We start from the raw sequence: 23,644 nt of genomic DNA on the forward strand, positions 1-23,644 counted from the left end.
AGTGGAAAGAGCATTGAAATTGGAGAGGGAGAATCTAGCTTTGAACCCCCACCTGACTGACTTTGGGCAAGTCACTTCAACTCCCTGAATTTTAGTTTCTCCCTCTGTAAAATGGGGAGAATAAATAATATTTACACTACCCATCTCAAAGGGTTTAGTTAAAAATATGTTGTAAAATGTGATACACACATATATTATAAATATATTCAAATATATAAATCTATCATAATATATGTATTTTTACATTATAAATATATAAAATATATTTAAATATACAAATATGTAAGCTATAGGAATACATATGTTTTATATTATAAATATATAAAATATATTTAAGTATATAAACATGTAAAACAGATAGATTATATATTGTTATCTTAGATAAGTATATGTTTATCATAAATATACAAAATAGATTTAAATCTACAGATTTATAAAATATATATAACCATATACATGTTTATACACATGTTTATATATGTATATATTTTACACATTGACATCTATTTTATATCTTTAAATATATAACATATGCATATATGTATATGTATATGTGGGCTGTACATATTTTTATATTTTACAGATTTGTAGATTTAAATATATTTTTGTATTTATAATATATAATATGTGTATGTATGTATGCATGTATATATGTAGTCTATTCTGGACCATATTATAGGTTGTAACTTAATGTAGTTTATTTTTATTTTTAAGAAGACTTTTTAAAAAACTTTGTAAAATAAATATTTTTATTTTCAGTTTTGAGTTAAAGGACTTTTTAAAGAAATGTCTTTAATTCTAGTGTATCCCAGTTTCAGTATTATTAAAAAGTAACACATTTATGGTAAATTCACCTCAATCCAATAAACCTTGCTCTCTGTAGCACCTGTTCCTTCTCTGCCTGTGGTGAACAGAAGGCCCCCAGACCCAAGCCCAAACAAAAAAACTACCTCTCTAATTGTTAAACATGAGAATGCATTTACCATAGAATTTGCAGAAATAAAAGGGGACTAGTCTTCTTTGAAGACTGTTGAGAACAAAAAATAAAATCATAGATTTAGAGCCAGAGGGGACTTTTGAAGTCAAGTCCAACACTCTCATTTTGTAGAGGAGGAAAGTGGGGCCCAGAGAGGTTACGGTGGTTTTTAACCCAGGGTCGGAAGGAAAAGGGAATAGCCCAGATTTGGAGCCCAGCTCCTCTTACGCCAAATGCAGGATGGGGGATGTCTTCAACGTAGTTTTTTCCCAGAGACAAAGCACTGCACTTTATAACCCCATCCGGACAACTAGGAGTCTAGTCCTAATTCTTTCACTAACTAGCTGTGTGATCGCAAGCAGACCACTTAGTCTTTCTGACATGCTGCTTCCTAAACCACAAAATGAAGGCATTGGCCTATATGATCTTAGGCCATCCATTCCAGCACTAAAATTCTATAATTCAATGCCCTTTGCTAGTAGTTCCAACTTGAGAGACTGTCTTTAAGACAGGGAAGGGGAACAGGAATGTATTAAGTGCCTTACAATTATTATCTCATTTGATCCTTCAATTTGCAGTTGTACTTTCATCTGTGTTTCAGTTTTAGTATTACCATCAAGGTTCTTATTTTTATTACTTAGGATTACAGCATCATGGGGAAAAGCTGGGAAAGGGAGCTCAAAAAATTATTAAGTCCAATGCCTTGTCTCTAGAAAGAACTATATCGAAGACATTTCACAGAAGAGATTTGTTCATGGAAAGACCCCTGTATTTGAGTCTGGTTCAGTCCCTTTTCCCTTATGACCTTGGGTTAAAGTCACTCTAACACCCCCCACCCCCACCCCGGGCCCCTGCATCCCTCACCCCTGGCCTCCTTTCTCTATAAAATGAGAGAGTTGGATTTGACCTCTAAGGTCCCTTCTAGCCCTAAATCTAAGTTGTTTTTTTCTTTGACAGTCTTCAAAGAAGACCAGTCCCCCTTTCTTCCTCTAAATTCTTTGATAAACTCATTCCCATGTCTAACAATTGGAGAGGTGTTTTGTATGGTTTTTTTTTTAAACGACTCACCTGTTTCAACTAAATCTCCTCCCCTCAAAACTGTCTTTAGCAGACTAAAAGAAAAACTACTCACTGTCACTCATGCAATATCTTTTCATAAACTTGAAGGCTGTAATTTCCCTTCAGCCCCTCCAGCCTAGTAGCATTTTTTTTTTTGGTAATGTGTATAGAGACAGTTACTGAAGAAGCAGAATATGTCCTTTTCTACCTGACCTTTTAGCTTTACAAAACTAAACACCTAAGTCCCCAAATTTTAAGGACCTCATTCACCAGGTCACGCAGAGGCCTGCCTTTTCACATCTTGCATAGTTTCAGAAATCCAGGATCACGGTACACTGATTTTTTTTTTTCCCATTTTAGTTATTGTATCCTCTTCGCCACTGAATTGGAAAGTTGAGCTGAAGGAATAAAAACAGGAACTTTCTGAGGCAATGCTGAGAGACAAGAATCTTGGTACTTGGACACATTTTGCAGTAGCATTTTTGTAGGGTTTATTTTTAAGGTTCACAAAGCATTTGACAAATATCTCATTTGATCCTCACAACAACCCTAGGAGGTAGGTGCTATTATTATCCCCTTTTTTACAGATGAGGAAACTGAGGCAGATAGCAGTTAAGTGACTTGCCCACGGTCACACTGCTAAGTGTTTGGGGCCAGATCTGAATTCAGGCCTTCCTGATGCCAGGTCCAATGCTCTATCCATTTCGTCACCCAGCTGCTTCTTATCAAAAAGAGGTGGTTAAAAATATAAATGGAGCTACTTATAACAAATACGTTTTATGGAGCATTTGATTAGAGAAATGGAAAATATTTTAGTAATTTTTACTGGAACTAAAACCATTGTACATTGGGGAAAAAAATATCTTTGAATGTTGTTTTAAAACTGTAGGAAGAGCTACTGGCCTTTTGGAAGGATAGTCCTTGTAGTAAATATGGATTGAACCACCTCTATGGGAGGTTTAGAGGAGCATATAAACAAGAGCTGAACACAATGATTTGAGAGCTATGATGTTAGAGGGGATGCCGGCATTGATGAGCTCACAACTCCACTTTATCCTGAAAGCATTCTACTGAGCGGCATGCCTGGGCAGTGTCATCCCTGATCTACAGGTGAGGATTATGACTAAAAGGATCATTAAGTAACTTGCTTAAAATTTCTGAAATTTTTTGAACTGAACCTGCAATTTCATTAGTTCAGGGAACTCCCAGTAGTGAAGTAACTCCCTCTTTCAACTGTAGGTCAGCAAGTTCTCTAAAAATTATAGTTATCAGAGAGTTGCCTTGAAGAGTGACAGGATAAGTGACTTGCTTAGCGTTGTACAACCAGGGTTATGTCAGAGGAGGGTCTTGAACCCAGGGTTTCTTCCCTATGATGCTGACTATCAAACGACCTTGAAGTTATTATGGAAGAGTTTGTACTTGTTGTTCAGTTGTAGCTGACTCTAAGTGACAAACACCATTGGGATTTTCTTGGCAAAGATACTAGAGCAGTTCACCATTTCTTTCTCCAGTTCATTTTACAGATGAGGAAACTGAGGCAAACAAGGTTAAGTGACTGAGGCCAGATTTGAACTCAGGAAGATGTCTTCCAGTGACTCCCGGTCTGGCACTCTATATGCTGTGCCACCTAGTTGCCCTACTAGAATCTAGAATTATAATCTGCTCTGACCATTATGTTAAACTATTTTCAGTTAGCCTCTCAATTACAAAATGAAGTAGCTTTTAGATTTTTTTTTTGTTCTCACTTGAATTATATGAATGCTCATGGTTAATAAAAATGCTTTAAGGATATAACTTGCTGATTTTTTGAGGAAAAAAAATCCATTTCTACATCTTAAACATTTCTCTTACAAAGGGAGGTGATTGGTCACATTTTATGGTTTCACACTTGAAATGAAATATAATCCAGGCTGTTGAAACTGGATCACAGTATCATAGCTCTGCAGCTACAAGGAACCTCAGAAGTCATGGAGTTGAACTACATAATTTTACAGATGGGGAAACTGAGACCCAGGGAAGTTTAAGTGACTTGTTAGGGTCATTTGGTAGGTGAGAAAACAGGATTTGAACCTAGGTCCTCTGACTCCAGAGACAGTACTTTTAATTATGTGAGCCCAGAAAAACTTGGGATAATTAAAAAAAAAAGTTTTCTCAAAATATTACTGTCATGAAACTATAATTCATTTCCTTTGAAAAAACCTCATTAAGTTTATTTTTAAATGTCTTCTAAATATTGGGTTTTTTGCAAGACATCCAAGGTTGTACCTCTATCTAGGAAAGTAAAGATTTGCTTTACTTTTAAAAAATTCTCCTGAATTTAGCAAACACTAAAATAATAACTCCTCCTAGAGAGTAGACCAGACAAAGAGGATTATTGAGAGACTGTGAATCTCTATTACAGACAGCTTGCTTTAAAAACAAATAATAATAGGGGCAGCTAGGTGGTGCAGTGGATAAAGCACTGGCCCCAGATTCAGGAGGACTTGAGTTCAAATCCAGCCTCATACACTTTATACTTACTAGCTGTGTGACCCTGGGCAAGTCACTTAACCCTCATTGCCCCACAAAAAGAAAAAGAATAATAATAATAAATTCAGTGTTTCAATGCTGTCCAGCTTCTCTGTGTTTCCTTCTGAACTTCCCTCTGTTCTCTTCCATCCGTTAAAAAAAGGCTTCAGTGATCCTCTTTTCTTTATTTTCTGGCAACACTATTGCCAAGCCCCCTCTTCTTCTACCTCAACCCTGTTGCCCTCCTCCAAAGGGAAGCTTTAGAGGAAGACAATTGCTATCAGAAAGTGGGTTGTGAAAGTGCTACTTGTTAAGGAAAGAACAAATCAAATCAAATTCTAGTTCATGGACAGTCTAGTTAAGATCAAAGAGTATGAATGAGAGGGGAACTTGGAGGAATTCTGCAAAATTGCTTTAGGGACCTTCTGTTTGAGAAAAAGGAAACACAGGAATCCTTCTCTCTCTGGCTTCTGCCCCATTGAGGTAGCAGGGGCTGAGAGGCCATGCAACCAATGAATGGCAGGACCTCTTCAAGCAGATGGAACCTTAGCAAAAGCAAACTAATGCTTCCCTATTACTAATTTACAAGTGGAGTTGGGGCTCATGCATATTAGGAAAGTTAAGGTCACTGGTTACAAAAAAAGAAATGGATCTTTGAACCTAGTGGTTGGACACCTAATGAAGCTGTAGCTATGGAGAGAAAGCCCAGGAAAAGCTTTTGATGCTGAGATAAACATGTTGGGTAAGCTGGGGCCTACTAGTAGAAAGTGACACTTCGGTTGAGATAAAAATAAACATATGCTGAATTTATATATCCTTTGAAAAATTCAAGGCATCTTTTCTTCAAGGTAGTCCTTGTTCATATGAATTGTGGACCAGAGAGAGAACCACTTTCATTTCATACATACTTTCACCTTTCTCATGTTTATTTCCTGACTAGAACCTTATATATACAGACATACATTCCAAAGTTAAGTGAGAGTATTTGGGAAAGTATGAGCTGAACATTAAATCCAACTTAAAAGTCAGATTCACATTCAGATAATCAGCTGGAATTCCTTTTAAAGTATATAAACCTCATTAATTGTGACTCCACTAATTAGGAATCTGTGATCATTTAGACAGGACTGGGCTAAGCTGTTTGTTTAACATACTCTTCATGGTGCAAATTACATAGAAATAAGATTATAGGGGGATACTTAAAAAGCCAAGAGAACTGAATGTTTCAAGTGTCCTTGAACATTCTAAGAGAGTTTTTCTATATGAAAAAACTTAATAGTCACTTACACTCACCTATTAGATTCTTTATGTAAATGTTATGTTTAATAGGTACCTACTGTGTACAAATCACTGTGTTATGTCTTGGAGACACAGAGATCAAATAAAACACAATCCCTTTCCTAATGAAGCTTACAGGTTAGTAGGGGGGCACTATATATAGGCAGATAAGTATAATACAAAATAGAAAATGACAAAAGAGGATATTTGGATCAGATATCATCTAAGTTTCCTTGAACTCATAAAACTTTCTGAAATTCTGTGCTTCATGCTGAGAAAATGTTCAGGTGGATCCATTATGGCCTTACTGATATGGATGGTCCCTCCAATGATGTAAATTGTAGCACATCTGTGCTAGCCCATCCTATGTGACTTTTGACCATATCCTTCTATAAGTTCACCACAGAGAGGCCAACTAACATGTTCCAGGCCTACTTTGTTGAGATGTACTAAGGAAAAATGCAAATTACTGCAGATGGTTTCAGATCAAGCTCCATTTTAATGATAAACCATACTGGGAATCTCAGCTCACCACATTCCCCAGTTTATGCCAGGCAGTGGGGCAGGAGCTGTGTGTGTGTGTGTGTGTGTGTGTGTGTGTGTGTGTGTGTGTGTGTGTCTTGGACAAGCACTGCAGATGTTTGTGACTTGAATTTCAGAAAGTGCATAATGCTTTCAATGACTGAATCAAAATTTCTTGTTGCCCTGAACGCCCATCTCTTACTACATGGCTATGACTATGAATCACTGAATTCCATGATCTCAGGAGAGTAAAAAAATCACAGAGAATCAAAAGGTGATAAAAAGATACATGGTAGACAAAGGCAGGCTGCATCTTATTATAAGTGATGATTTGCACACAAAAGATACCATCAAAGATATACATGTATGACCAGAAAAGGGAGAGAGGTCATGGAGTAAAAGCAAGGTATGATGTACAGACAGCTTGAGTGCTGCATTTATAACTGCAATATTAAAGGCCTAGGGACAGCCTCCAGCACGTTGGGTAGATAACTCTATGCAGAATTTATGTAAAGGCAAAAAACCCCACATGGTATGAGAAGGCATGAAGGGATAGTGGGGAGATTACCCACACCAAGATATTCAGGGTATCAAAACAAAATAAATACATACACACATACATACATATATATAAACATATATATGTAGAAACACATATACATACATATGTATGTTTCATATATATCTTCAGTAGGTCTGGTTTCAGTTTGGTTAAAGAATTTAATAAAGTTTTTCTGGAACTATTCATTTGATAAATATGGATATAGCTAATATAAAATCATAAAATTCTAGAGGTGTCAGGAACTTTAGAGATCATTTATTCTAATCCTCTTATTTGGGAAATGGCCTAAGAGGTAAAGGGACTTCCTCAAAGTGACACAGGTTATAAGTGGCAGAGCCAAGAGTCAAACTCAAGTAATATGACTCCAATGGTAGTGTTCAAGTCATAGTCAATAAACCAGCAAGTATTTATTAATCACCTACTATGTGCCAGACGCCAGGTGCTAGGGATACAAGTACAAAGAATGAAACAATCCTTCGTGATGAGCTTATATTCTAATGAGGGATGTGTATGTATGTGTGTGTTGATTCCCAGATATATATGTGTGTGTGTGTGTGTGTGTATATGTGCATGTATATGTATGTGTGTGTACACACACACACATATATCCAGCCTGAGTTGTTGGTTAAATAGGAAGGTCACATGGTCAGATATGCATTTAAAGAAGATTGCTTTGGCAACAGTGTGTAGGATAGATTGGAGTCCATAAAGACTTTAGGCAAAGTGACCAATTATAAGGTTGTTGCAACAATCTACATGAGAAAGCAAAACGGGCGATATTTGACTACTGATTGAATAATGGAAAGTGAGGGAGGATGATGCTACAAACCTCAAACATTAGAAGGATGGTCGAACCTTTGGCAGAAATAATGAATTTTTGAAGAGGAAGGGATTTAGGGGGAAAGATAACAAATTCAGTTTTAGACATGTAAAATTTAAGATAACTCTGGGTCATACAATTTGAGATGTCCAATAGGCAATTAGTGATATGGGACTGAAGCTTTGGAAGAAACTGGGGCTGGATATCTATAGCATCTATATCTATATCTATATCTGTATCTATATCTGTATCAATATCTATATATGTGTCTATATATGTATCTATATCTATATATGTATCTATATCTACAGGAACAGCTACATCTACATCTACATCTACATCTATATCTCTCTATCTATATCTGGGAATCATCTGCATAGAGATGATAGTTAAACCTTTGTGAGCTGATGAAGTTACTGAGAGTGAGTATAGCGGGAGAAGAAAAGAGGAGCCAGGACAGAGTCTTAGGGAACACCCATAGTTAGGGGATATGATATAGATGATGAACCATCAAAGGATACTTAGAAGTGGTTAGACAGGCAAGAGTTGAATGAGGAGAGAGTCGTGCAATAAATTCCCAGAGAGGTCAATGGTGTCAAATGCAACAAATAGGCTGGGAGGTTTAGGAAAGAGAAGAGGCTCTTAGATTTGTCAATGAAGAGATCTCAGATCACTCTGAAGGCCTTGTCCAATTTCTCCCCTGTATAACTGAGCATGAAGAAAACTTCCATAAACCTGTCTTGAGAAGGCAGTTTGATCCTACTTACAGATAAAGGGGTGGAAAGCTGAGTTGAGATTTCTATCTTCCAGAGTTCAGAATCAATCATAAATTTTATTACCCAGAAGGAAGAAACAAAAGGATAAATTCTTCATGTTTTTCCTCTTTAGGTTAAGGACCATTCTGGGGAACCATCCTTTAAAATGACAAATGTGATAGCTTTATCCTTAGGGTTAGAACCCAGAAGAACTTACCATTCTCTTAAATAGATCTTGCTGAAGCTTGAAAAGACTTCAGTATATGAAAAAGAGCAGGTCAGGACATGCTATGTTGACTCACATGGGATCACCTGTAGCAAGTGCCAGCTTTACTGCATTCCCTGTTGTTATAATTCTCTCTATTACTTCAGTTTTGCAGATAGTCTGAGCAAATCATTCTATTGCCAAGACAAAGAGGTTGTTTTGTGGACCATTTTCCTTTTGCTTCCCTCATTTAAAAGATCACTTCCATTTATTGATGAGTTCCATGGGAGAGTGGGTAGAGCTCTGGGCTTGGAATCACAAGACTTGGGTTTGAATCTTGCCTCAAATACTTACTAGCTGTGTAAACTTGGGCAAGCTCTCAAGGCCTCAGCCCATCATCTGTAAAATGGTAGCAATAATAACAATTGTATCTTTTTCCCAGCTATTGATATGTATATACCCAGTGGTGTGGTAATAAATGTTTAACAACCAGCTCTCAACAGGGGTAAGTGGGGATGGAAAGAAAGAATGGACACAGGGCACATTTTAAAGTTTGATTTGAATTATTAACATTTTCTCCATCACTTTTTTAAGTTTAGACAATCAATACAACAATTAACCAAGCCCTGATTGTGGCAGGTTTCCGAGGTATAAATGCTCAAACTGAAAATCTAATAATCAAGAGTCATTTCAAGTCAGGTAGAACTGGTTCCAGCACACCCCTGAAGGTACTTTCAGGCTCTGCCCTAGACCCTCTTCTTTTTTCCCTCTACGTTCTCTTACTTGGTGACCTACCTCATCAGCTCCAATGGGTTCAACTACCATCTCTGAGCATATGGCTACTAAATCTATATCTCCGACCCTAGTTTCTCTCCTGACCTCCACTCTTACAGCACCAACTGCCAATGTCAAATTGAATATGCCATTGGCAATTCAAACTTAATTTTTTTTTTTGCAGGGCATTGGGAGTTAAGTGACTTGCCCAGGGTCACACAGCTAGTAAGTGTCAAGTGTCTGAGGCCAGATTTGAACTCAGGTACTCCTGAATCCAGGGCCAGTGCTTTATTCACTGTGCCACCTAGCCACACCTCAAACTTAACATTTTCAAAATAGAACTTATTCTTTCCCCTGCCCTGAAAAAATTACCCCTTTCTTTATTTCTTTCTAGGGCATCACTATCCTTCCAGTTACCCAAGCTTACAACCTTGTAGTCATTCTTTTTTTGGGGGTGGGGGGGTGAGGTAATTGGGGTTAAGTGACTTGCCCAGGGTCACACAGCTAGTAAGTGTCAAGTGTCTGAGGCCAGATTTGAACTCAGGTACTCTTGAATCCAGGACCAGTGCTTTATTCACTGTGCCACCTAGCCACCCCTCAAACTTAACATTTTCAAAACAGAACTTATTCTCTCCCCTGCCCTGAAAAAGTTACCCCTTTCTTTATTTCTTTCTAGGGTACCACTATCTTTCCAGTTACCCAAGCTTATAACCTTGTAGTCATTCTTTTTTTTGGGGGGGGTGGTGAGGCAATTGGGGTTAAGTGACTTGCCCAGGGTCACACAGCTAGTAAGTGTCAAGTGTCTGAGTCTGGATTTGAACACGGAGCCTCCTGAATCCAGGGCTGGTGCTTTATCCACTGTGCCAATTAGATGCCCTATAAAGCCATCATTCTAAGTAAGGACTTCATTAACTCTCTCCTAGATTACTGCAATAGGCATTTAATTGGTCTCTCTGCCTGAACTCTTTTCCCCTTCCTTCCAATTCCATAGAGTTTCCTAAAGCAGCACTGACTATGCCACTCCCTTGTTCTATATACTTTAATGAACCTGGAGGATCAAACACTGACACCTCTGTTTGGTACTTGTAGCTCTACCTTTCCAGACTTATTATACTTTACTCCCTTTTACACACTTTTTAGTTAGCCAAACTGGCCTTTTGCTGTTTCTCGCACACACCATTTCATCTCCCATTTGTATGCCTTTGCACAAGCCGTGCATACCTAGAATTCATCCCCTCCTCAATTTCACCTATTAGAATTCCTAGGTTCCTTCAAAACTAAATCAACAAGAATTTCTTAAGCTCTTATTATGTGTCACACACTGTACTAAGTATTGGGGATATAAAGAAAGGCAAAAAAAACCAAAAAAAAATAACCCTCAAAAAATTTACCTACTAAGTGAGGCCACAACATGTAAATAAGTAGACATATACAATATAGATACAGATTAAAAGGAAGGTAACTCCCTGGGGGGAATGAAATGCCTAGGGGAGATGGGGAAGGCCTCCTGCAGAAGGGCAATATTTGAAATGAATCTTGAAAGAAGACAGGGACGTCAACAGGTGGAGGTGAGGAGAGAGACTATTCCCTGCATGGGGAGTACACAGTGCAAAGACATGGAGACAGATAGGAAGCATTGTGCACAAAGAACAGCAAGCAAGCAAGCCAATATTGCCAGACTCAAGGGTATGGAGGGGTTAAAATGTCAAGAGAGTGGGAGGGAAAGAAAAGGCCAAGTTGTGAAGAGTTTTGGGTGTCAGAGGAATTTAAATTTGATCCCAGAGGTCATAGGGAATCACTGGAGTTTATTGAGCAGGGGAATGGCATGGTGAGACGCAACCTTTAAGAAAATCACTTTGGCAGATGTGTGAAGGGACTGGAGTGGGAAAAGAATTGAGACAAAGAGACCAATTAGAAAACTGCTGCAATTGTCTGGGTGATGAGGACCTAAATGAGAATGGTGGCTATGTGAGAGGAAGGTTGGTGGTACAATGGATTAGAGTGCTGGGCCTGGAGTCAGACTCATTTTCCTGAGTTCAAATATGGCCTTCAACACTTACTAGCTGTGTGACCCTGGGCAAGTCACTTAACTGTTTGCCTCAGTTTCCTCATCTGTAAAATGAGCAAGAGAAGGGAATGGTAAACCAATACCAATGGTATCTCTGCCAGGTGAACTCCAAATGGGGTCATGAAGAGTTGGACATGACTAAAACAACTGAACACATTTGAGTAGAGAGAAAGGGGCATTCAAGAGATGATGTGAAGATAAAAATGACAAGATGCAGCAACTAACTAGGCATTTGTATTGTATAAGTTTAGAGAATCAAGAATGACAGGATGACAAGATTACAAACCTGGGTGACTGGGAGAATAGTGTTGCCTGTGATAATAATAGGGAAATATGGAAGAGGGGTGTGTTTCAGGGGAAAGATAATGAATTATATTTCAGAAATGTTGAGTCTAAGATGCCTACATGATACCCAGTTTAAAATATCCAATATGTAGTTGGAGATAGAGGGGTGGAGCTCAGAAAAGAAACTAGGGCTGAATAAAATAGATATGGTAATCATCTGCATAAATTTGATAACTGCCCTTGGAACTGATGAGATTGTCAGTGGAGATAGTATAGAAAAAAGAGAGAAAAGGGCCCAGGACAGAGACTTACAGGACACCCACAGTTAGTGGAGTGATGAAGACAATAAAGATACAGCAAAGAAGACTGAAGAGAAATAAGAGATGGTGTTTTCTTGAAAATTCAGAGAGAAGAGAGTCAACACCTCCTTCCTACATGTGGTCTTTTCTGATCCTCCATTTGCTAGTGGTCCCCCTAAAAAATTACATTGCTTTATTTTATATGTGTAAGAGAGGGAATTTCCTTCCCCACCTCAATTGATGTGGTCAGAAGGGCCCAGAATGCAATCACAAAGTATTAAGTAGGCCTTAAGGAATTTTCCCACAACCCTAACACAATGTGTGAGTAAGTACTTAATCAATTCGAGAGGATTATAAGACCTTGGCCATTGGATTAAGACAACTAGCACCCACAGGAAATATCTCGTGATTGGTTGAGAAAACCAGTTATGCTCCCTGGACCTATATATAAAAGCAACATGTTATTTAGTGGTGGAGGATTCCACTTCAACCACTGAAATATTCTCCCTCTTAACATTCCTTGTTGCTTTAAAGATTTAGTTCAAATGTTATCCTTCTGCAGAGGCATTCTCAATTTCCTACCCTCCACCACCCCAAATTTAGTCCTCCTATCAAATTCATCTTCTTTCTACTCTCTATCTCTTTATCCTACTTATTTGCATGCTGTCTCCCCAACATGTACATTTGAAGAGTACTTTGTGGAGGTAGAATCCAACTGTACCACACAGGTTCCACATGGACCACAGGGCAACAAGAAAGGGCAGAAAAGATTCTTTCTATCATCAGGGCTACTGGTTTAGTAGGAAATAATGCATCCAGTTGGGAGCCAAGATAACAACAACAACTAACATTTACACAGTGCTTCCTGTGTGCCAGGAACTGGGCTAAGCACTTTACAAACAACTCCTTTGATCCTCACAGTAATTTGGGAGGTCAGTGTTGTTATTAATCTCATTTTACAGATGAAGAAACTAAGGCAAACGGAAGTTAAGGGACTTGCCCAGAGTCATAGAGTTAGTCGGTGTCTAAGGCTGGATTTGAGCACAGGGTAGCCACTCTTCCTATGCATACTGGCTTCAAGGAATGTGACCCTTCTCAATACAGAAGAATACCATCTTTGAACTTAAATAAAGAGCAAAGCCTGGGTGCTGAATGGCCCACTAGCAAAGATGCCTCATCTAAGGAGAGCTATGTAAGAATTCTGTAGGGAACAAAGGATTTTCTGGGCCCCAAAGTACCAGGTCGTAAGTTATTGTTGTTAAAGATGTACCTCATTACCATTGTACTTTAAGTGTGAACCTACTTTCCCTAGGGATGTGTCTGTATTTGTGTGAGTATACACTAGATTTTTAAGGTGTGTTTTATTTCAATTATCATCTTAGTAAAATGTCTTTGCTAAAAACTAATTAAATTTACTGACCTGATTATTAATGGGAAGCACACCTGTGGGAGCTTGTGGGCCACAAGAATAAGAACTACAAGGTTACCCTAAGAATCCAAGTTGCCCATGGGACCCAACATATAAAATGTAAATGTAAAATGGTGGACTATTCCAGAGAGATTTTGTCATAGGCATACTGTGGTCATGTTACATCCTCCCAGGAAAATGTATCCCCTATGCTTAGCACAATGCCCAGCATATAACATATGCTTAATAAATGCTTTGTTAATTGATCTATCCATCTCATTCATTCTTCGAGATCCAGATCAAATGCCATCACTTCCTTGGAAAACTCCTAACTCCCTCAGAGAGTGATGTATCTCTCCTCATAGTCTCCATAACATTTTCTTTTTTTTCTCTTATGCACTTCATCATATTTGAGTTTTTGTTATATTTGCCTATGTTTATGCCTTCAAAGAAGCCTAATATTGTAGATTAAGAATTCAAAGGGACTTTAGAGATTATTTAGTCCCATGCTCTTATTTTAGAAGTGAGGAAAGGTTAAGCTATTTCTTTCTCTGCACCATCTTTATACCCTTTCTTTCTACTCTCTTGAGACTGTCTCAAGTTTCTTCCCACTCCAATCCATTCTCCATACAGCTGCCAAAGTGATTTTTCTAAAGCACCAGGTGGGCTTTACCCTCTATTATTGTTACTCCCTACTATCTACAGTGCCTGTTAGAAATATATGTACTCATGGATTCATTCTATGGGTTCTCCCATCCAACTGCATATCATAATTCAGAAATCAAAATTTTACATCTACTTTTTCTTTTCTCTCAGCACAGATGACTAAGCCAATCTCTTTTGTATGGCCATATATTTCACTGAAGAGGCTTTTAGTAGTCTGGGCTTGATACAATCAGTACAATGTCATCCCCAAAATGTTGTTCATTCATTTCAATTGTCTGATGCTGTGACCCCAATGGGAGTTTTCTTGACAAAGATACTGGAGTGATTTGCCATCTCCTTTTCCAACTCATTTGACAGATGAGAAAACTGACGCAAATAGGGCTAAGTAACTTGCCCAGGGTTACACAGTTGGTAAGTGTCTGAGGCCAGATTTGAATTTAGGAAGATGAGTTTGAGTCCAGGCCAAAGCTCTATCCACTGTTCCACTTAGGTGCAGGAGCATGTGAAGAAGCTTTCAATCAACATGGATTCCATCTTTATTTGAACTTTGCACTGGCAATCTGACTGGTAGCCTAGTTGAGAGATGGAATAGTGGATGGTAGGCAACTACCTTGAGTATGCAAGGAGCACCAGGATTTTCACTCATTCAATCATCTGTTCATTCATTCATTCATTCATACATTCTTTCACATGTTAGAAGACTAGAAAGATCGGGGAGGGCAGGTTATGAAGGGCTTTGAATGTGAGCCAGAAGATTTTATATTTGATCCAGGAAGTGATAGTGAGCCACTGGAATTTATTCAGCAGTGGGGTGACGTAGTCAGATCTGAGCTTTAGGAAGGTCACTTTGACAGCTGAATGGAGAAGGCACTGGAGTGGGGAGAAACTTTAGGCAGGGAGACCAACTAGTAAGCTATTGTAATAATCCAGGTGTGAGGTGATAAGGTCCTATAGGAGGGTGGTGGCAGTGTCTGAGTAGGGAAGGGGTAATATGGGAGAGCCATTATGAAAGTAAAATCAACAGGGCCTGGCAATAGAATGAATAAAGGGGGTGACAAAGAATGAGTTGAGGTAGTCACTTAGGTCACAAGCATGGGTGACTCGGTGAATGGTGGGTGATGTCCTCATCAGTAACAGAAACATTAGGAAGAGGGGAGAATTTAAGGGGGAAAATGATAAGTTCAGTTTTGGATATACTGAATTTAAGATGTCTATAGGGTTATGCAGTGCAACATGTAAAATAGGAAGGTGGAGATGGGAGGCCAGCAGAGAGGTTAGGCCTGGATAAATAGATTTGAGAATTGTCAGTATAGAGAATGATAATTGAATCTATGGGAACTGATGAGATCACTAAGTGAAATAGTATAGAAGGAGAAGAGAAGAGGACCCAGGATAGGTAGAGCATGATGTAGATGAAGATCCAGCAAAGAAGACTGAGGAGTGGTCAGGTATGTAGGAGCAGAACAAGGAGAGAAAAGTATCACTGAAACCTAGAGAAAAGAGAGAATCAAGGAGAAGGGAATGATTAGATTAACAGTATCAAGGGTTACAGAAAGGTCAAGAAGGATGAGAATTGAGAAAAGACTATTAGATTTGGCAATTAAAAGATTATTAGCTGGGGCGGCTAGGTGGCGCAGTGGATAAAGCACCGGCCCTGGAGTCAGGAGTACCTGAGTTCAAATCCAGCCTCAGACACTTAACACTTACTAGCTGTGTGACCCTGGGCAAGTCACTTAACCCCAATTGCCTCACTAAAAAAAAAAAAAAGAAAGAAAAAAAAAAGATTATTAGTAACTTGGGGGGCACCTAAGTGGCACCGTGGATAGAGTACAGGGCCTAGAGTTAGGAAGACTCATCTTCCTGAGTTCAAATCCAGCTTCAGTCACTTCCTAGCTGTGTGACCCAGGCCAAATCCCTTAACACTGTTTGCCTCAGTTTCCTTATCTGGAAAATGAGCTGGAGAAGGAAATGGCAAACCACTTCAGTATCTTTGACAAGAAAACTCCAAATGGGCTCATGAAGAGTTGGGCACAACTGAAATGACTGAACAAGAGTAACTCTGGACAGAAATTTTGGTTGATGAAGCTGGAACACAGATTACAGAGTTAAGTAGAGAGTGAGAAGAAAGGAATAATAAAAAAAATCTTACATGTGTGCATTTTTTTATATGGTACTTCTGTAGCATATAAATTCTTTGAAGGCAGGAACTGTTTCTTTTTTATCTTTGTATCTCTAGCACCTAGCACAATACCTGTCAGAGTAGATGTTTAATAAATTCTTGATATATTGATTGATTTTTGAATAAAAGTGTTGAATTCTCATAGTGAAAAATTTTGGATGTAGTAGAAAAGCAATGAATTAAGCAAGAAACTTACTTCTGTTGGTTTCAGTTTTCTTATCTATTTAAATCACATTTATGAATTGCCTATCCTATGCAGAATGGTATAATTTTAAGTGCCAGAGGTAGCATTTGAGCTGAATTTTTAAGGAAGCTGGGAATCCTATGAGGAAGATGAGGGGGTGCATTCCAAGCGTGGAAGACAGCCTGGATACAGGCACAAGGCAGAGACAAAAGACGGAATGTTATGGAGGAGGATCAGCAAGAAGGCTAATTTGGCTGGGACTAAAAGTGAGGAAAGAGACATAATGTATGAAAAACCTGGAAAGGTAGGAGGCTCAAACCAGATTGTGGAGGGGTTTAAATGCCAAACAGATGTCTCCAAAGGCAGAGAGAGCCAATGGAGATTTTTAAAGGGGGGTCAGGGGTGTGTGGAATTATCTGTACGAGAATTCCTTCTACCAATTAAAATTGCAGCCCATCTATGATTTAGTCTTACAAAGTTGCTCGTGGCTATTTACTTCCCATATTCACATAGCCAGTAAATGTCACAGGCAGGATTTGTTCCCATGAGTTCTTTACTCCAAATCCAGTATTATATTCACCATTCCAGGCTTCCTGTATGGTATCAGTAGAAGAACAAACAGTAAGAGCCTTTTGTAGGAACAAGAAACTTGAAAGCGGAGCACAATCCTCCAAATGTAATCTGGCTCTTCATTTACTTTATTTTTCCAGGGTTGCCAAGGCCAAAGAATTCTTCACATGTGACCAAACTGGGGATGAGTCTCTTGTTCTTCTCTAGACTGGTCCTTTGATAGCTGGCTTAGTCTATTGCTGAGACTCATGCTCAAAGTCTTCCCAGCTTAAAAGAGTATTCAATAACCCAAAGATTACTTCCAAACAAGGATGAGTCACCAGAGCAGGACTTTGTGAAGACACCCCCTCCCCCATGTTCTGTATTAATAATTTCTTTAAAAGCTGAGAAAACTAGAACTTTTAGATAAATCTGTGGGCTCAAAAATAGAGGAAGAATCTGTAAAAGGCTCATGTGATCAATCTTAGGCTGAAATATAGTGTTAAGAAAGAAGGAAGTGACAATTTTACATTCTGACCTAGTCACATCTTTTATCTAGAAGGAACAAATGCGATAAAATGAAAAACATTCCAAGTTGGAGATTAGCATGGAGACAGGACTTAAAACTCTGTCACTTAAGTATAGGTTGATGGAACTGGGGCTATTTAGCTTGTAGAAGAGAAGCCTTGTTGTGTTGTATGAGGGTATAATAACTAACTTCAAATGATTGATCATGTTCAACATAGATTGAACTCATTTTTCTTGGCCCTGAAGGAAAGAGCTATAACTAATGGGTGAAAGATACAGGGAGGCTGATTTTCTTTAAATCTAAGGAAAGACTTAGAGCTATTCCCAAAATAGAACATGGGTTTTTTGGGGGTTTTTTTTTTTTTGGTTGTTGTTGGGTTTTTGGGGGCGGGACAATGAGGGTTAAGTGACTTGCCCAGGGTCACACAGCTAGTGTCAAGTGTCTGAGGCCAGATTTGAACTCAGGTGCTCCTGAATCCAAGATCAATGCTTTATCCACTGTGCCACCTGGCTGCCCCAAACATGTTGTTTTGAGGGAGTAGTCTGCAGGTAATGAGTTCCTCATAATAAATGTATTCAAATGGATCCTAGATGACCATTTGTCAATTAGGCTGAGTCAAGGCCACACTAGAGGTTTCTTCCAAATCTTAAAATTCTACATTAAGACTGTAGGGTTTCACATTACACCCTGAAAACTGGCAAAAATGGGCAATGTTGGAAGAGTTGTAGGATGACAAGCACACTAATACATTGCTGGTAGAACTATGAAATGGTACAGCCATTTTGGAAAGCAATTTGAAATTATTTTTAGAACCACAGACTCCGTTGATAGGATCATACCTCCATTGGTAAAAAGAACATCTTATATATATATGTATATATATATATATTATATATATATAATAATTATAACAATACTTTTGATGAGAGCAAAGAATTGGAAACAAAGTAGATTCCTATTGACTGGAAAATGGCTAAATGTATTTTGGTACATAATCGTAAAGGAATATTATGCTGTAAGAAATTATAGATGTGAGGAATAAAGAGAAGTATGGAAAGATATACATGAACTGGTGCTGAGTGAAGTAAGTAGAGCTGAGAAAACATTAAACACAATGACTACCACAATGACAATGGACCACATGCACAAAAATAAAATATGAATGCAGTGAAATTATAAAGATCAAGAATGACTTTCCACTTTCCATCTGCAGCTCTGCTTGGTTTGAACTCCAAGGAACATGATTTCCCCCCCAAGGATAAATTGATCCCCTGAAATCTCATCAACATGATGTTTAACTACACCTCCCTCAGCCTCCTCTCTCCTCTGACTTTGAGGACTGGAGGGTGGAGCACTAATCTTCCAGCTGGAACTGGCCTCTCCAGCTAACTCTCCACTTTCCATCTGCAGGTTGGCTTGGTTTGAACTCTAGGGAATATGATGCTCCCCACACCAGTTACTGCTTAAGGTCTGGCTTCCTTTTGTGTGCTGTCTTCCCCCTTTAGATGGTAAGATCCTTAAGCACAGGGACTGTCTTTCTTTTTCCTAACTGTATCTCCAGTGCTGAACATAGCGTCTGCCACAGAGTAGGTGCTTAATTAATGTATACTGAATTGAATTATTGATTTGAATGAGATTTAAGAGGATGGCCCTAATGTACCCTTTTCGAGTGGTAAAGGGCCTACATGGGTTGCACATTACACATATTTTTGGACTTTTTCAATGTATGAAAGGCTGTGCTATTTTTTCTTTTTTTTTTCTTTGTCTTTAAAAAAACTATTTGCTATATGGTATGACTCTGGGAAGGACATGGGAGGGGATACTAGGGAAAACTATGATGATGTTTAAAAAAAAAACAGACAACATCACTAAAAACTTATTTAAAAAGAAATCTTAGGACAGCTAGGTGGTGCAGCAGATAGAGCACCGGCCCTGGAGTTAGGAGGAACTGAATTCAAATGCAGCCTCAGACACTTGACACACTAGCTGTGTGATCTTGGGCAAGTCACTTGACCCCAGTTGCCTCACCAAACCAAACCAAACCAACCCAGAAATCTTAAAAAGAAATTTTTAAAAATTCCATGTTAGATGTTTAGTTCTGCTAGACAATCTTTTTTTAAGCTCTTTGTGTTGATTCACTTTCTCATTCCACATTGCAGCTATTCTAAACCTTCTTCACTCTTAAGAGCATTCTAGGTTTCACATAAAAGTAGCTCCCATTCTCATTCTCTTCCCTTCATTTCCAATTGACCTCTTATTACTTAAAACATGAAACTATTCTAGTTAGCTTCCCTAACTTCTCTACCTTATTAATGAATCTGATCTTTCACTATAATGAAATAGCTACTTACATTCCAGTTTCTACAAAAACTAAAGGAATTTTATTTTCAAAGTAGAACTTTTTTCCCCCCAACTATGTTGGGTGAATGTATTATTGTTTTTCAGGAGAGTCTTTTTCAATCTAATTCATCTTAAAGTATGAAAAGCATGTAGGTAAAATGATGAATATTATGTACCTATTCTTAAATTAGTTACAGTGTGGTACAGGCCTAACTTTAAACGAAGAGAGACAATATGGTGTTGTGGGTGGTCCTGCCTATGTGTGAAGCTCAGGAAGTCCCTTAACCTCCCAGTGTCCCCAGGCAATTCTAATGGCTGAGAGGTGGGACTCTTTAGTTCCTCACCAGAAGCTGCCTACAGGTATGAAAGCACAGATCCATTAAAAAAAAAAAAGCAACTTTAAAGAACATTGGGAAATTGCTCAAGCTAGCTAAACAAACAACATAGTCCTTAATTTTTAAAGGAAGGTAGTTTTCTGTAAGAAATTAGAAGAATTTTTATTAATGAGACAAGAGAGATTCATATTCTAGGTTCGGTTATGCAAGTTCAAACTCGGCCAGGATGGCACTCAATTAGTAACAGACTGTCATTCAGGGATAGTCACCTATCAATGACTGACTGAATCATTGAATACAAGGTAAATTTTAGAAGTTGTTATAATGGGAGAAAGTAGAGGTTTATCTGTCTTCCTAGACTCGGCATGAGTCTATGTAACAGAACCTTTTAAAAAGGGGCTATTTCCACCCCCACCCCCAAATTGGTTTTTACATACAATCTGACCCAGGCAAATGATGTAGATAATTCTTTATGGTCAAAATGGTTCATTCATATAAGTTGACTAAACCACTATCAGAATATGACCATCCATCAAACTTCTTCCCATCCCATCTCCCACCTGATGAGAAGTCCTTATTCTTGCTAGCCTACTCTTCTTGTTATATCTCATCGGAATAGTAAGTGACCAAAGACTCCCTTCACCTGACTCCTTTGCTGAACCTAGGATCACAGATTTAGAGCAAAAAGGGACCTTAGAGAATATCTGGTCCAACCTCCTTATAAGGACCACAAGGATCAAAGAAGACATTAAAACAAAAAAATTTGGTTTGGGAATTTAGGGCTAGACCTTAGAGAGCATGTTACTTCATTTTACAGATGAAGAAACTGAGGTACCAAGCACTAAAGTCACATAGCCAGTAAGTGGTAGTCAGGATTCAAACCCAGGTCTTCTGGTTCCAATTCTAGTGCCTGCTCCATTGTAGTATCTGCTTCCAAGGAGGTTATTTTTTATTTTTAAAAAAATTATAAGGGGGAAGCTAGGTGGCGCAGTGGATAAAGCACTGGCCCTGGATTTAGGAGTACCTGAGTTCAAATCCTGCCTCAAACACTTGACACTTACTACCTGTGTGACTCTGGGCAAGTCACTTTAACCCCCATCGCCCAGCAAAAAAAAAAAAAAAGTATAGACTATAGAAAAGGGATGGTTTAGTAGCTCTGTAAACTAAGATACAGTCACATACATCACAAAAGTCCTTCTTTGATGCCTTACTCTGTCTTCCTGAAAGGTAGTATGGTAAAGTGAATAGAATGCCAGTCTTGGAGTAAGGAAGACTCAGATTAAAATTCTGCCTCAGATATTAACACGAGCTATGTGACTAGGAGGCTAGGTGGCACAGTGGATAGAGTGCCAGGTCAGGAGTCAGGAAGACTCATCTTCCTGAGTTCAAATCTGGCCTCTAACACTTACTAGCTCTGTGACCCTGGGCAAGTCACTTAACCCTGTTTGCCTCAGTTTCCTCATCTGTAAAATAAGCTGGAGAAGGAAATGCAAACCACTCCATTATCTCTGCAAAAAAATCCCAGATGGGGTCATGAAGAGTTGGACACGACTGAAATGACTGAACTAGAACAATAACAACAAAGCTATGTGATCATGGGTGAGTCACTTAGCCTCTATGGGTCTCAGTTTCCTCATCTGTAAAACAAGGATAATAATGTCTAGAGTACCTACTTTTGTGCAAAGCTCTAATGAGATAACATGTAAAGCACTATTTTTGTTATTATTGAAAGCTATGCCAGTAGAGTATAAGCTCATAGGTTCTATCAAGTTAGAAATGCTTCCTACATGGTCCTAGTGACAGGTTGTCTACTCTACTAGGACCAGCCTGGATAAGTACAGAAAAGTTCATCTTCAGTAGGCTTGCCACAAGCTCATGAATTATTTGGTTGTGGCAATCCATGAAATCAAGACAAATGTAAAATGTCCCTCAGTTCTGTGTACCTCCCCTTCCACTGCCATCATGAGAGTCACAGAGAAATGGGACAGAGAAAGCTAAACATTACAGAGTTTTAAGGCCATTTATAAATGTTAATTTAACTGTTGGTATTCTAAATGCAAGATATTTTTCCAAAGAGCAATTATAAGAGGAAATAGATTATATAAATATTGAGATTTTTCACTATAAATAAAACCAGAAGGCACAAAAAAAAGTAGGGAAAGTCTATGACAAACTTGACAAGATAGCGCTGCAGTAGAATGAACCATAGATTTGGAATCAATATCTGGGTTCAAGTTCAATCTGTGCTACTTGCTAACTGAGTTTAAGTAATCATTTAACCCTGTTAGGTCTAAGTTTCCTCAAATGTAATTTTAAGGGGTTGGATAACATGATCTCTATGGTCCTTTGCTGCTTAAAAACCTATGAACCTAAGCAAGACACTACAAGCCAAGTCAATCTATACCTTGATACTAGATAACTTGAATATTAAGGGGGGCTTAAGGGAGGACAGGGAAATAATATTCAAAAATATAGGTCAGGTTTGAGAAATGAAAGTGCTTGAAGGCTTATAGACTACTCAAAAGACTCAATTACATATCATTAATACTTTTTTCAAGAAAGTACTCAAAATGTTCTGGTCATAATAAACATGGAATATTTGGTACTGGCTAAGAAATAGAGTGGTGGATCAATGGAATAGGTTAGGCACAGGAGACACAGTAGTAAATGACTTTAGTAATGTACTGTTTGATAAACCCAAAGGCTCCAGCTTCTGGGATAGAAACTCAGTATTTGACAAAAACTGCTGGGAAAACTGGAAGACAGTATGGCAGAAACTAGGCATAGACCAACATCTTACGCCTTATACTAAAATAAGGTCAAAATGGGTACATGATTTAGACATAAGGGGATACCATAGGTAAATTAGGAGAGGAAGGAACAGTTTACCTCTCAGATTTATGGAAAGGAAAATAGTTTATGACCAAACAAGAGATACATAATATTATGAAATGCAAAATGGATGATTTTGATTACATTAAATTAAAAAGGTTTTGTACAAACAGAAGCAATGCATCCAAAATTAGAAGGGAGGCAGAAAGCTGGGAAACAATTTTTTATAGCCAGTATTTCTGTTAAAGGCCTCATTTCTAAAATATACCAGGAACTAAATAAAATTTGTAAGAATCCAAGTCATTTCCCAATTGAGAAATGGTCAAAGAACATGAACAGGCAGTTTTCTGATGAAGAAATCAAAGCTATCTATTGCCATATGAAAAAATGCTCTCAATCACTACTGATTAGAGAAATGCAAATTAAAACAACCCTGAGGTACCACCTCATACCTATCAGATTGGCTAAAATGACAAAAAAGGAAAATAATAAATGTTGGAGGAGCTATGGA

The 23,644-nt window shown here is 38.3% G+C and overlaps 1 protein-coding gene across 1 annotated transcript in view; it reads right to left on the minus strand.

Annotated features, from left to right (window-relative positions):
* Positions 1-23,644, minus strand: part of EDARADD (EDAR associated death domain) — an 84,705-nt gene that overhangs the window by 14,147 nt on the left and 46,914 nt on the right.

Source organism: Dromiciops gliroides, chromosome 4 (genome assembly GCF_019393635.1).
Source record: "Dromiciops gliroides isolate mDroGli1 chromosome 4, mDroGli1.pri, whole genome shotgun sequence".
Lineage (NCBI taxonomy): Eukaryota > Metazoa > Chordata > Mammalia > Microbiotheria > Microbiotheriidae > Dromiciops > Dromiciops gliroides.